This window comes from Melospiza georgiana, chromosome 7, assembly GCF_028018845.1.
Source record: "Melospiza georgiana isolate bMelGeo1 chromosome 7, bMelGeo1.pri, whole genome shotgun sequence".
In the NCBI taxonomy this organism is placed as follows: Eukaryota; Metazoa; Chordata; class Aves; order Passeriformes; family Passerellidae; genus Melospiza; species Melospiza georgiana.
The window spans coordinates 12,480,348-12,494,618 of record NC_080436.1 but is presented as its reverse complement, the minus strand read 5'-3'; the positions used below and the strand labels follow the sequence as shown (position 1 = coordinate 12,494,618).

General features: G+C 39.5%; 1 protein-coding gene across 4 annotated transcripts in view; it reads right to left on the bottom strand.

Annotated features, from left to right (window-relative positions):
- SLC39A10 (solute carrier family 39 member 10) overlaps positions 1 to 14,271 on the bottom strand; it is a 232,798-nt gene that overhangs the window by 191,656 nt on the left and 26,871 nt on the right. For 2 of the 4 annotated variants that reach the window (XM_058027589.1, XM_058027591.1), the window contains exon 5: positions 2,060 to 2,235. The exons of 1 other annotated variant lie outside the window; for it this stretch is intronic. The gene's annotated coding sequence lies outside the window, so the exon portion shown is untranslated. The remainder of the gene's footprint in view (positions 1 to 2,059; positions 2,236 to 14,271) is intronic. One more of the 4 variants, XM_058027590.1, reaches the window with a different exon arrangement.

Below are 14,271 nucleotides of genomic sequence, written 5' to 3'. Positions count from 1 at the left end.
GTGTGGCAAATTTCATTTGCTTTAGAGCACTCATTTTCAAGAGGTGAGCACTCTGCATTTCTGAAGTCTCACACATGAAGAAAAACACTTCATAGAGTTTGAACAGAAAAAATCCCAATGAAAGTAGCTCTTAAAGTGCTGAGACATTTTAAAAAAACCTCATGTCTCTTTCCTGGACTGGTTGGAAGCACCACAGGAGTGTTATTGGCACCTCAGAACTTGTGCATTCAGATGCTAAAGAACAGAATCACAGAATATGCTGAATTGGAAGGGACCTGGAAGGAAAAAAGCTTCTTGGGGAGTTGAAGAAATGTTATTTGAATGATTTTAGCAATTTTCTAAGGAACAGCTTCTCTCTCTCTCTGTTTTTAAATTACTTGTTTAATGAACCTCTTTCCCTTATTGGTGAAACTCCTTCTATAAATAAAAGTGGGGAAAAAACACCTGCAAAAGGTTAACAAGTAGGAGTTAACAGGTTAACAGGAAGAAGTGAAATTTGGGAAAAGAAACTGACTGAAAACATCCTCCTGCCTCATCACCATGTGGCAGTGGAGACCATTGTGCAGTAGGTGTCCAGTCAATTTCCCGATTCTGCAATAAAGCTCATTTCTGAATAATAATAAAATAAATACCCTGCTGTTTCATAATTTGGTTTGCAAAGGAGTACTTTGCCTCATTGAAGTCAAATCACTTCAGATTTAGAGGGTCAGAGAACCATGAAATTTTAGCAGTATTGATAATAAATCATGCTAGACAAATTGTATTGCAGTATTTGGAAAAAACCCCTAACTTAAATCAGTATATGAAATAACTAAAAGAGGTGTAGGGGGCAAATCTGTTGTTGGCAGAGGGCCCCCACTACTGGCACTTACAGGAAAATGCACAGCAGAAAATTTGCAACTATTTCCTGTTCCATTTTAAAGAAGTGCTGGGGTCTGCATTCCCACCCAAGGGTGTTTTCAGGTGCCCTCTGTGCTTGCTTGTGGCTCCTTGTGCCCATTTTCCATGAGGTGCTGTCAGAACTATTCTGAAGACATGGCTACAGTAATCCTTTTCTTTTAAAATTGCATTCCTTACCTCAGAAAATGTTCGGTTTCAACTCATAACATTTTTGGCATTACACAGTCTTTTAAAAGCCAGCCTTACTTGCTTTTTCAGTTATATGTCCTTTTATTTCTGACAGGCTGCTGGATGACACACAGTGTTTGATATCCCGTGACTGAAGCACGTGCAGAATTCAGAAACCAGGCTGAATTAGGCTCACCATTATTAATGAATTTTGAATTATGCTGTTAATCTATTTGTGAGTTTTACAACTCTTTCATTCTGAAAGAAAAAAAAGGCAAGCAATGCAAACAGACAGTCAAAAAATGATATCTAGTTATTGGGCCACATGTGGTAGAATGCTGAGATTTTATTTTCTTCTGGAAATACTACCTCTTATAAAGCCCATCCATCATTTGTAATGAGGGCTGTCAGGAATATTTAGCTGAGAAATAGCTACTTGATATGCTAATGGTGCTCCCTTAGTGAATTCCTTTGGTTCTGCTGCCTGACATTAATGGTTTTCATAATCTAATGAATGATGTGTGTAATAGAGGTAAGGCCACAGGGAATGACACTTTGAAACTAAGGGAAGTAGTATATATGTATTTTATAAATATGTGCATTTTTTATATATAGACACGTATATACACTCAGAGGGAGAACACAAAATTGCTTCTCCAAGTTAGATAAAATAAACACTAGGGAGAAACTACATAGATGGAGCAAACCTTTGATACTGACACTTTAAATTCTAAAATATCTCTATTCCCAGGACTTCATGAAATATCCAGGAATGTAATAAGCATGAAGACTTCACTTCCAAAGCCCTTCCTGACTCTTGTTTCAGAAACTGAGACTCTGTCCTGCAACTCAAGAGCAACCACTCCTCTCTCCCAGCAGGATCCAGGTGGGTGGGAAGAGCCAGGAACCCCCAGTAAATCCCTGCAGAGGGGAAGGAAGTCCCTGCTGCAAGGCTGAGAGCTGGACCCTCAGCCTGGGGTGCTGAACTCACCATGCTGACCAGTACCTGGTGCAGTCCTGCATTTCTATCTCCCCTTGTCTCTTCTTTCTGGAGGAGGTGGGAAATGGATGCTAGTGCAACATCTCATGTTCCAGAGCTGGCAACTCCCTTGTGGGCTGGTGCTTTGTCAGCTGTTTTTAACCACAAAGTTTTGTGGCCATCTCTACCTGGCCAAAAAGACAGGGAAAGTAGGTTATAAGATTGCTCTGAAAATCTACTGGAAACCAATTTGCTCTTTAGACAATTTCATCAGGTGGTGATATTCCAAATGCCTGACAACCTCAGCTTTTAGGTGCAGTGGAGCTTTTGCTGTCCCTCCATGTCACAGCTGCAGATGTTTGCAGGATTGATACTGTGATTTGCTCAATGCTCAACTCCCAATACCCGTTTTTCTGGGGCTGAACTTCCTGCTGTCTTTGTCTTCAGAGCATCTGACTCTGGTCCTGAGCTCACCACTTACTGTCATACTTTCTAAAAAATCCCTTTGCCAGGATTTCTTCTCCTGGGAAGCTGAGAAGCCTCAGAGGAAAATAAAACCAATAATTATCTGATCCACTTCTCCTATGTTTTTCTGCTTTGGAATGTGGTTTGGACATTGTTTACCAACTGGTCATTGTTTGATTGGTATCATGTGAGTTGTTTTTACTTAATGACCAATCACGGTCCAGCTGTGTTGGGACTCTGAAAACAGTCACAAGTTTTTCATTAGTATCTTGTTAAGTCTTCTGTAAATATCCTTTCTCTATTCTTTAATATAGTTTTAGTATAGCATTCTATAATATAATATAATACAATACAACATAATAATGAATTAACTTCCAAGAACATGAAGTCAAATTCATTTCCTTCCTGCCATATTAAAATCCCAAAAATACCACACACCACCAGCTCAGAATGTCAACAGTCACAGCGAATCAGGCATCCCACAGTGAGTTTCTGTAAGGTAGTGACTGAAGCCCCTGATGATCTAGAGACACAAACAAGAAGTGATTTGGGCTCACAGAGGATTGCTGCTGCAGCTCCAGTGCTGTCCTTGCAAACACACAACAGCATTAGGCACTGGGGAGAGCGTGATGGGTGTAACATGAATTACATTGATTCTCCATGGATCTGAAAACGTGCACCCACTGCAATTGCTCTGTGTGTGGACATGCAGTATATACATTAGAGTCCTGAAGAAGGATGAATCACTGAATGATAAAGTGGCAGTGTGCAGGCTGTCACCAGAAAGTTTCTCATTATTAGTTTCCTCTTACAAGGATACTTGCGTCAGTTTTTTATACTTTTAAAAAGAGCAGGAAAATAAAATTAATGACAAAAAGATAAAATTTATGAAATCCATAGATGACATTAACTTGTGATCAGTTGCAAATATCAGAGACCCAAACCAAATTAAAAAGAGCTTAAAGTATAGGCCAAAAATAACAGGCAAGCCTTAGATGCCTTAGAGCCATTGAAAATTAAAGTAAATCTAGAGGAAATTAACAGAAGAGAAATTCAGTAGGAGGGAGAGATCTAGGACAGCACAGCACTACCAATGTGCCGGGAGATAACGATCAGAAATTAGAAATGATTTTGCAGCTTAGCAGTGCAAAGTTAGGGAAGCATGCAGAGTCACTATGCCATGGAGCAAAAAAAAAAAGGTTCTTTTCTGTGGGTTTTTAGATGTAGGGATATCTTCATTGGAGATAAATGTCTGGGCAAATTAAGTGAAGTTCAAAGATGAGCCATAGAGTCATTATTATAATTCGGGGGATTTACTTGAGATGAAAATTAAAGATGGAAACATGGTTTATTTGAGAGACTAGAAACTAGTAATGCTGAATGAGCATTAATAAAACAGGAACAGACCTTTTATAAAGGAATAAAAATAATTGTGATTAAGAAAAAATTGTTGGGAAAGCCTCCAGTACATTAAAATGCATCAGTTAGGAAATAATCAATGGAAACCTCATGCTAATGACAATGCAGAAGATTTCAAACTAGATTTTTCCTCACTGGATATTTTACACCACTTTTTAGAGCCTTGTTGAGGCAGGCAAGGGCCTGGGTTGGAAATGGTCTCATTGTGATTCTGTCTTACCTTCTGCAGGTGCTTGTAAACTACTTTTTATGATTTCTTCCCACAACTCTTTTCAGGAACTTGTGCAGACATGCAGCCTGACTGCCTTGTTCAGGTTCTCTGAGGATTCCTTTATCAAAGTGAGGGCATTTTCTATTTTTAGCCATAGTGAACAGACCTGATTTTTAGGAAGGTTTTGTACAGCAAGATCCTGCTTGCTTCCAAGTTTTCTGTGAGTCCCCAGAACAAAAAAAAGAGCAGTCCTCATGGCTTGCATCACTCACCTTTAGAATTTTCAGACTGAGAAACATCTCCTGCAAGGATTCCACATCCTAAATTATACTTGGGCTCCTATTTCCCCTTTAGGTAAAAGTTAAGAGAGTTAGGAACTTGGATAGCTTGTTCTTAGGCTTAGGCTTATAAATTTTCTAAATAATAGGGAAGGTTTCATAAAATACTGTAATATTATTTAATTAGGTGACGTATTCCCCATTAAGTCTGTATCTCACACATAAATAATGGCAACAGTATGTTCCTGCTTAAAAAATGTAATGATCTCTGTAATCTAATATGTTGGAAAAATTTAACTATTCCCAGAAAGATGATTAATGATCTTACTTGAATTTTATTTGTCCTTCTACCTGACATATGGCACAGTACAGATGGTTCTGCATTGTAGCATCTTTTTTTCCCCCTAAATTTAAATGAATGCATTAATTTATACATAATTTCTAAATTATACTTTGTCCCAGTTGAATTAATACTCAGGTTTATTATTTAATATATTGTGCAACAGAAGGAAGCAGCAACAAGTGGGATATCTATTCTTTTCTTCTTTCTGACAAAGCCAGTGTCATTAATTTCTTAAGGAATGGTCCTGACATTAATTTTCCCTGTGTGCAAAGACAGCTGCCTATCTTAAAATTAAAATATTACTGTGGAGTTCTCATGTTCTCCTCGGAATCATTAATTCTCTTTGATGTAACTATTAGAGAAGTGTTTGTCTCTCTCTGATTTGTGCTTGTACCAAGTCAGCACGATGAGGTAACAGTCCAGACCACTGCTGCTGTGAGAAATATTTGTGTTTAGTTCAACTGTGATGTAAAAAAAATGGCTGTCATTTGACTTAATGTGAAGCTGTAAGTGATAATTTTCCTTTTTCTACATTGGACGCCTGTAAGCTTTTTCTTCAAATAATTGCCAATATTTGCTTGCTAATACTTCCTGGCATTTCAATTATCAGGCATAATCTAAGCAAAATGACCACCCAGCTCCTTATTTATTCTACAATGTTGTTAACTGTTAGTCCTTTTGCCCCAAACATGCATAAAACAGACTAACTTATGATGAAATTTAGCTGCAGTCTAAAAAGATACAGCTGGTTCATGCTGTAACATATTTTATGTCTCAAGAGAGAAAAGTGTAAGTTGTGGCTTTTGCTTTAAATTCAGATGATTGCATAAAATACACAATTAATCACAGATGGGTTACATGGGAAAACAGCCCCCATTGTCATATATACTTTACATTTCCAGAGCCAAAGTGTCACCTGTAAACAGTTTAAACAGCAAGTCCCATATGCTGAAGTCTTGAAATCCTTCCCCAATGGAAGTTAAATGGAAAACCTCATTAATACCCAGTAAGGCAGAGGTGCATGTGAGAGATTCCCACTGGTTGATTTACTGTGGCACATGCCATGAGTATGGAAATAAAGGAGAGAGTTATTTTCAAGTGTATGAGTAGAGAAAAGGTAAAAATTAGGGTTCTCTGCTATCTAGGGTAATTTATACCATACATGTTTTGAACTGTTGGGGAAGACTCCCAGGCACTGGGCTGGAAATCTCATTCATGGAATCTGGATAAAATTTTGTTATTTGGTTCACATACTAATAATAATTTGAGAAAATCCTTGATATTCTTTACTCTTTCAGGCACAGTAGGACAAAAAGAGTTGTTTCAGTGACCTCAAATAGGAGAATGCATTCTAAGTTAGGCCCTTCCTAAAACTACATGTGGTGACCACCTGCTGTGGAGCAAACACATATTTTGTTATGAAGTCATTTGAAGTTATTCAGCCTCTCTTTGTGCTTACTTGAGGTTAATTGCATACATCTGAAAACTTACTCCAGTGTGATCCTCAGAGAGGCAGCCAAGTGATGCTCACCAAGAGCAGGTGAACTGCCTATAAAACCCATTGATCTAAACTACACCCTTGGAGTAAGGGAAGCAGTGATGTTTAGTTAAAAGGAGCTTTTAACACTCTGCTGGCACTTTAAACCACTGCTGGGTGTGCTCAGAGTTCTGCATTCATTTATTAAACAGGTAGAATACATTTGATTGGGCCAAAATCCCAAATTGACATCAATTAGTGTAGCTAGTCAATAACTTGTACAAAGATTCATTACTTTGTATTGGTTATGGATTTGGCTTGACTTCAGGGAACCCACTCTGGTTAATGGTTGGCCTGGATGTAGCCCTCCTAAAAGCAGCAAAGGACTGCTCTTGTTCAGTATGTTAATCTACATCCATGTTTACTTTTCCTTCTGATGTTTGTAACACTGGAAAATTTCATTAAAAGCAAGTGGCCAGCATGTATGCAGTCAGTTTTCTATATCACAAGGTGCTAGAAAACTCCAGAAAGAATGCTGCAGAGCCAGCCCTCCCCTCATGCCTCAGCAGCTGGAATGTAAAGCTCCACTGAGGAGGTGAGGAATATGAGCTGTACCTGATCATAATAAGAATGAGAGCAAGTCCAGACGTGAACAAATGTTGACACATTTAGTAGGCAGAAAATATACTATTACCAAAGAAGTGTCATATACGGTTTCAGAAAGCAAACAAGAAAACAAAACTAACAGCACAGGATATGAATTTGTTATTGCATTCACAGCATTATTGTATGGCTTCCTAAACTAATTTGTTATTACATGATGAAGAGAGAGGGGAAAAGCTTCCTGTCTCCAGCATGTCACCTTTCATTAAAATTGTGTTTGTCTGAGATTTTGTTATTTGCAGTTGCTCATCTGTTAAATTAGAAGTTTTAATTCTTCACAGTTTGTCACCTTTTTAATTCTGCTCTGTTGACACATACTTCTCGGCAATGCAGGATGGCTTGAAAATGAAATTTAAAAGAAAATTAGGTGAAAAGAGGATAACAAAGTGAAGTATTGGTTCTTTGCTTTTTCTCACTAAATGCAAAATGGTTCTGGGAGTCTCAGATGGATGGATAACAGTGGAAGTTACCACCACGACATTGCACATGCTTCTGTGCTTCTGATTTAGGAAAACCCACTGTCATTTTTCTAGAAAGCACAGAGTATGGTAGGCTTGGCTTCATTATGTTGAGGAATAGGAAATTCCTTTAAATCTCTGTTTATCTGAAGGAATGGAGTGATTCTGAACCACACATGGCCAGGCACTGTCAGTGCTGTTTGCCTCTTGAGGGTACTGGGTGGCTCTGAGTGCAAGCTGAATGGAATTGTGCCTCAGCTGCTTTTCTGCATTCCCTGGAGCTGGTGCCAGCCAGCAGGGAGGAAAGCCCAGCTGCTGTACAGAGCCTGGTGCTTCCTTAGCACCCTTCAGCAGCACCCAGCTTGGGCTGGACTTACAGTTTAATTCAGGAGTGCTCAATAAACTCTTGTTTTCTGTGAAGGAAATAATCTCCTCTCTCTGCAAGTGCAAACACCTGCAGCTGCTGGAGTCAATGTACTCCACTGATGTGTTTGGTCCAGGGGCAGGTGAAGATTCAAGAGAGTCAGATTTCACCCTGGAGTGTGGCAATACTTGAGTAATTCATATTTGGTAAGGGAGAGGGAGCTTTTGCAACAAAAAACCCCCAAACTGAACCTGGGCCTCCCGTCCAGCCTGTAGCACTCATCAAAGGGTACCATCATCCTTACTGGGATTTGGGCATAAGCAGCTCTAAAATAAACCTTGTCAAGATTAGAGCCAGGCTTCCCCAAACAAAGGAATTACATTCTTGACTGAAATTTTGGTTGGTTCTTTTTCAGCTCCAGAGGGAATCAATGCAAATGTATCTGAATGATACAAACCCCTCCATTCAAAATCCTATGTACTTGCTGAGCATCACACCTGACCAGAGGAGCCCCCCACCACCTTTTCCCTTGACATGTGCCATCTGGCTGCTTTGTAGCATCTCATATTCCTCAAACTACAGCAGCTTTGGCAAAATTCAGCTGAACACTAATTGCTGGTAAGATGGACTCATTTCTGAAAGTCAGTCTGAAGCTGCTTCCTTGCATCTTTCCATTAAGGACAGAGAAAGAAAAATAACCCCAATCAGAATCGGGTTTCAGCTGGCTAGATAACCACATGCATAGATGTATGAAATAATAACAGAAAATGTAACTTTTGGGCACAACTGAAATTCTGATCTCACTGTAGACACAGCACTGTGTGTGTGGGGCAAGGATGTGGCATCATTCCTCAGCCCATGGAATACATAAAGGAAAAGAACAGGGGAAATAGAGAAAAAGAACATTTTTTAAAAGAAAGAGTTTTTGTAATAATCTGAATCATACAGCAAGGAGATGTATAAATGCAAGCTTAGGTCTCTATAGCCCTGCATACTCCTGCAGTACCTCATCCTTTATCCATGGTGTAGCTCTGTGGAAAGGGAAACTCAGTAGACAATTTCTCCAAAGGTGAGAAAAATGAAAGCAAACCAGAGAGACAGAGACCCTCCTTAAACTGAGGAATGTGACCAATTTAAACAGGTGATGGTTTTCTCTGCCCAAACAGAGAACAACTTGATCTGCTGAAATTCCCACTGGGGTTCTTGAACCAGTTTAACTAAACTGACCAACTTTGGTGACAAAAAGCTCTCTATGTGGCTCACATCTGTTCATTTTTCACCTTTAGGTGGTCAGCACTCTCACAGGTTCAACTGGAATTCTCCTTGAAGAAGAAATTGAGACACTAGAATAAACAATATAAAAGCTGTGTGTAGAATACAGCATCATGAACTAAAGTATTTTGTCTTTTTAAGTATTTAGGTCGATTTTTCCCCCTCAGATTTAAATGGCTGGTTTTAACATGGCATTCACTTGAATAAGCCTTAGGAGTGAGTGTACAAAAGCTGTTTTCCTACACATAATTAATATGGTTTTGTAAACATGCCCAGTTCTATGATGAAATTAATTGTAAAACTACTTCTGATCTAATCGCTGTTTTACTTTTTCTGTCCTAATAAGGGATCAGGTTACATCCCAAAATTCCATGCTTCTGAAAAATACAGAGAAGGTCATGCTCAGCATCTGCACTACTTACACCTGCACTCAAAATGCCCAGGAGGTTTTCTAAACACATAAAATAGATGACATTGAACAGCCAGACGTTTTCTACTCACATTAAAATACAATTATAGCAACAAGAAACCAGTAATTTTCTCTCCACAAATTTAAGGTTAGAAAACATGGAAAAATGTAAACCTTGAGTTGGATTTATTTTTCTAGATTAACTGCTAATTATTTCTTTTTACAACACTTTAAAAGCTGATATGCAGTAGTTTGAAGGAAGCAATGTAGCGCTTAAAATGTGTAAATAAAATAAGCAGGACATTACTGATTTTGATACACATAACTGGTTTGCTGCTCAAACAAGACTCAAATATCAGTCAGCATCTTGTAACCAAGGGAAATTGGTAGTTGCATTTCCATATGGTGTCCTGAATCCCTTCCTTACTCTCATATTAAACTAGTAGAGTGGAAACACACACTTTGGTGATAAATTTCATCACCTTGATGTTTTTCTTAGTGTTTGAGTGAAATCAGAGTTTTGATCAACAGAGTTTTAAATGGGAAGCTTATGCAAAATATTTGAATTTTATTATGACTGTGGTTATGCCACAATACGGACAAGATTAAGGAAGAAGCCTCTCCTATTACTCTTCTATTTATTTACTTATTCAGATTAAAAATAATAAATTATGCTTATCCAGGACCTTAGGCACTGTAACACATCATTAATATTACAATAAAATCTCAGCAGTATTAAACTAATCGCTCAGTTCGACACACTCCTACACAGATTCCTTCTCAGTCTTTCCTTGTGGGAAAAAAACCCCACAACACTGCCCTAAATATTATCTAACTCAAACAAACTTTTGAACTCAAACAAATTCGAGGTGTATGAAGGAAGCAATTCTAGAAACCTGAACTTTTATAAAAATGACTTGGTACAGATTCCCCTGTTCTTTATGGTGAGGAATGGGATGTTCTGGGATCCCAGCTGTTCCCTGCTTAATACTTGCAGGTAACATGTTTTTTTGCAGGCTGGTCCAATGATGCAATTTGCCATGGCTGTGATTGTCTGATCATTTTTTGAGTGTCAGCTGTAGATGTTTTGTTGGAGTTCACCTTCAGTGTTCTTTTTATGTTCCAATGAACCAGAGTGGACTTGGTAACCACACCCTGTACTACAGGTGGTCACACGCATCCTAAAACTTAGTATGTATTTCGAAAAAATATATTACTTGGATTTTCTCACACAATCCAGTCAAAAGGAAAGGATCAATCATTTAGGGGATGTTAAATATAAGTTATTAGTTATGTGTCACTGTTTGATTTTCTGAAAAGACAGGGAAATGCAGCCAATATCACCAGAACTTCCTAGAGAAAGAAGTCAAATCCTTGGAAGACTTGCTAATGAAAGAAGAAAATGAAAGGACATTTGAATTTCCTTTAGTGACATATAAATACAGGGACTTTTCCTCCTTATTAACAAAAATGTCCAGTATGGCAGTTCAGTCTGTATTTTGTTGAGAGGGTTTTTTCCCCACACTTACATCCATTTTCAGTTAATTATCTGAATCAGAGATTACAAGAATGAGGAAACCTGTAAAATCCATGGCAGAACCAAGATTAAATTTCAGTTGTGTTTCTGGAAGCTTGCTGTCAGACTGCAGTGCCCTGTGGGAACCATTTAAAGAGCTGCAGACCTGAAGAAGAACTGGGCAGAATGTTGGCTGCAGACAAGGATGTTATAGAACACCTGAGTATTCTGAGTTGGAAGAGACCCACAAAGACCGTGGAGTCCAGCTCTTAAGTGAATGGCCCATTCTGGAATCAAACCCACAGCCCTGGAATTGTGAACATATTCATTATTGCCTCAAGTCCCACAAAACCTCCTGCCTTTTCTGAATATCTTTTTGGAATTCTTTCATGTCATGAGGGCAGAAAAGTAAGTTTTTTGTATCAGCCATATGAAACAGCAGAGGCCAAAATCCAGAAGGATTTTGGAACAAAGCTTTTTCTTTGGAGTTTGCCGGGCCTCATCCTTTCCCTTCTGACCCACACAAGGAGGAAACAGAACAAGGGAACCACAGGGTGGTGCTGATAGCTCATTCCTGATACTTGCAGTATTTGATTCCTTTGGAGCCTGTCTTCCCAGCATTGGCTAAGTCAAAGCTATTTTGTTAATCATAACATCACTAATTTCCTTTCCTGCTGATAGCTGCATGGTGGTTTTGCTGCTGTCACTCCGCAGTAATGAAATGTCATTGCAGGTGGTACAAAATGTGGCAAAGTTAAACAGTTGGGAGCAAACAGCCTTCTCAGTTACAGCAGCTCGATGGCATGGATTAATCTGGGGGGAGATTCCTTCATATTCTCAGGAAGGTTCACCTCTGCTCTCATGCAAAGGGTGTTGCATAAATGGTCTGTGAATTCTCACTGCTTGGGCTTTCTGGGGAGAGTGCCACAGATTCAGTTCCATGCCTGGCCTATCGTTTCTCACTCACATGATCTTTTCTAGCCACTGAAACCCTCTCCAAAGCAGGGCAAAGTAACCCAGGCTGCTAAGGCATCCTAGGCCAGCTGCATCCTGAGAATGGCTGAGAGAACACACTGCATCCCACATCCTCCTGAGCTCATGCAAGTGAAGGGAAAACAGGAGGAGCTCCAGCCTAAGTCACAGTTACTTCCCAAATTATCTCCTTGTGTGCCCCAGCCCATATCTGTGTTGAGTCCAACTGTTTCTTTCACTGATTGGAGGGCAATTTCAGTTAACAGATGAATTCAAGGCAATCTCAATATGCTCCTAGAAAACTGGAGCCCAGAAAGCAAGAAAGACAGGAAAAAAAAAAAAAAAGGAGAAAAAGGGAAAAACCCCCCTGGTGTGTCATGAAATTGAAACACAACAATTATAATCCTAATGTTAATTCTCTCACCTGAAACGATTTCCAAAGATATTTGATTTCTAAAGCAGTCATACATATGGCAAGGAATGTTTTAGGGGAGAAATTCACTACACTCCTGCGTTAGTCACCACATCTCAGAATTATTTCAAGTGAATTTAAAGTGCTTGTGCATCATGGCAACGGTAGGAATAATATTCTAGGGGACCCCATCTCCTCTAAAGTATTTCTCAGCAGCTTCTGAGCAGAGACAAGGCATTTCTAATGGTGCTGCAGAAGCCTCCTGGGCAGTTTTACAGAGCCATTGCACTCAATCTGTGCATGGAAAAATATTGCTCTCTTGTAAAGCAAATAAACCAGGAAAAAGCTTAGAGTGAGACAATATATCTTTTCCCCCCCAATTTTCTATGCAGATCAATACAAACAGTTCAAGCTGATTGAATGTAATTCTTTGCCCAGATCAGATCAAAACCATAAAAACTAATGCACTGAGGTAGTCACCCAGTCTTGCTTTAAACATAAAACTTTTTCCCCTTGTAATGCATTAATTAATCAGGCAATCTGGTTGGTATATGGGAACCATCATTTACATTCCCATTTGCAAAATGTGTGAGAGCTTGTTACATAAATTCATATGTGATAACTTTTTTGAAGTTCCATTTTGATGGTAGTAGAGTTTGATAGTTCCCTTTCTATATGCTTAGGTCAGAAATTGCAGCCTCTCAAGAAATGTGTTTTGCACAGCAGCTGAGTCTATGTTATTGTAGAAGCACTACTGCATGTCCCACATAACCCAGTAAACACAGAACCTTGTCTCTAAAATATTGGTGAAAAGAGAAACAAAAGTAGGCATAGGCCTACTTGAAAAGCATCCTACTTCCTCAGAACAGGTTCCATTAAAAATCTTAGTTAAGAGCCTCTCTTAAAAGCTTTTAGAAACCAAAGTGCATTGTGTGGCCCCCTGAAACCTGATGAAGAGCCCACCAGTGATTTGTAGCTCAGGGAGGCACAGCACCACAGTGGATGTTAATTGCCATCATGGCAAAGTCTCTGTCTCCTTTTTTTCCCCCAATGGTTAACATTTTATGGGCAATGAACCACAGGAAGTAACTGCTACTGATTATAATGAAAATGCTGAAACCTCTTAAATTACAGCATCAGCCATGAGCAGCACTGATGTAATTACTCTGTTAATGATCAAGTAATATTTAAGTACTCCTGTGTGATTTCCTAGTATTTTTCAGTACTCATCTCTAATGTCCTGTGGAGGGTTGAAGAGCTGCTGCCATTCCCCTGCTGGGTTCCCATGCAGAGACTCTGAAAGCTGTGCTAGAGCCACTTAGGTCTCACAGCAGGGATCAAGACTCCTCCTGCTGCTCTGCTCCTCCTGCCGAGGAGTTGCCCATAACCACCTCTAAGAGCCCCTTCCATCCTGCTCCAGGGCTCCAAAGAGGCACCAGCACTGTGATTAGGTCAGGATTTTCATAGGAGACTGAACATCTCTCACCATTCCCTTCTCTGAGTCCTTTTGCACCAAAGGCAGAGCCAGGACACAAAAGGCAAGGAATCAGAATGGCTGCTTTGGCAAAGGGAGTGTGGAGCACACACCCCCCATAATTCTGAATTTTCACTGTGCTACAGGCTACTTTTGACACATCTCTTGCAAACTAGCATCTGGTAATTTTGGAAGTACTGCCTTCGTGTGTCTAGATACTTTTGGGAGGAAGGAAATAGAATGCAACTGTGGTTCCAGTCTGACAGCTGGCTCCCAGGCACACCTGCCATGGAGCTGCCTCAACACCAGCTGCTCTTCCCCTGACAACCTTGAGCACAAGGCTAATAATTATTTACTGGGAAAGCAAGTGTTTGATGATATCACTAAAAACTTTGTTCTGTTTTGTTTCTCTGCTTCTTGTTTTTATTCAAAGAAGCCTTCCCCGGGTCTAGTGATGCAGCTATAGGTTTGGAAATCCTATAAATCCACAA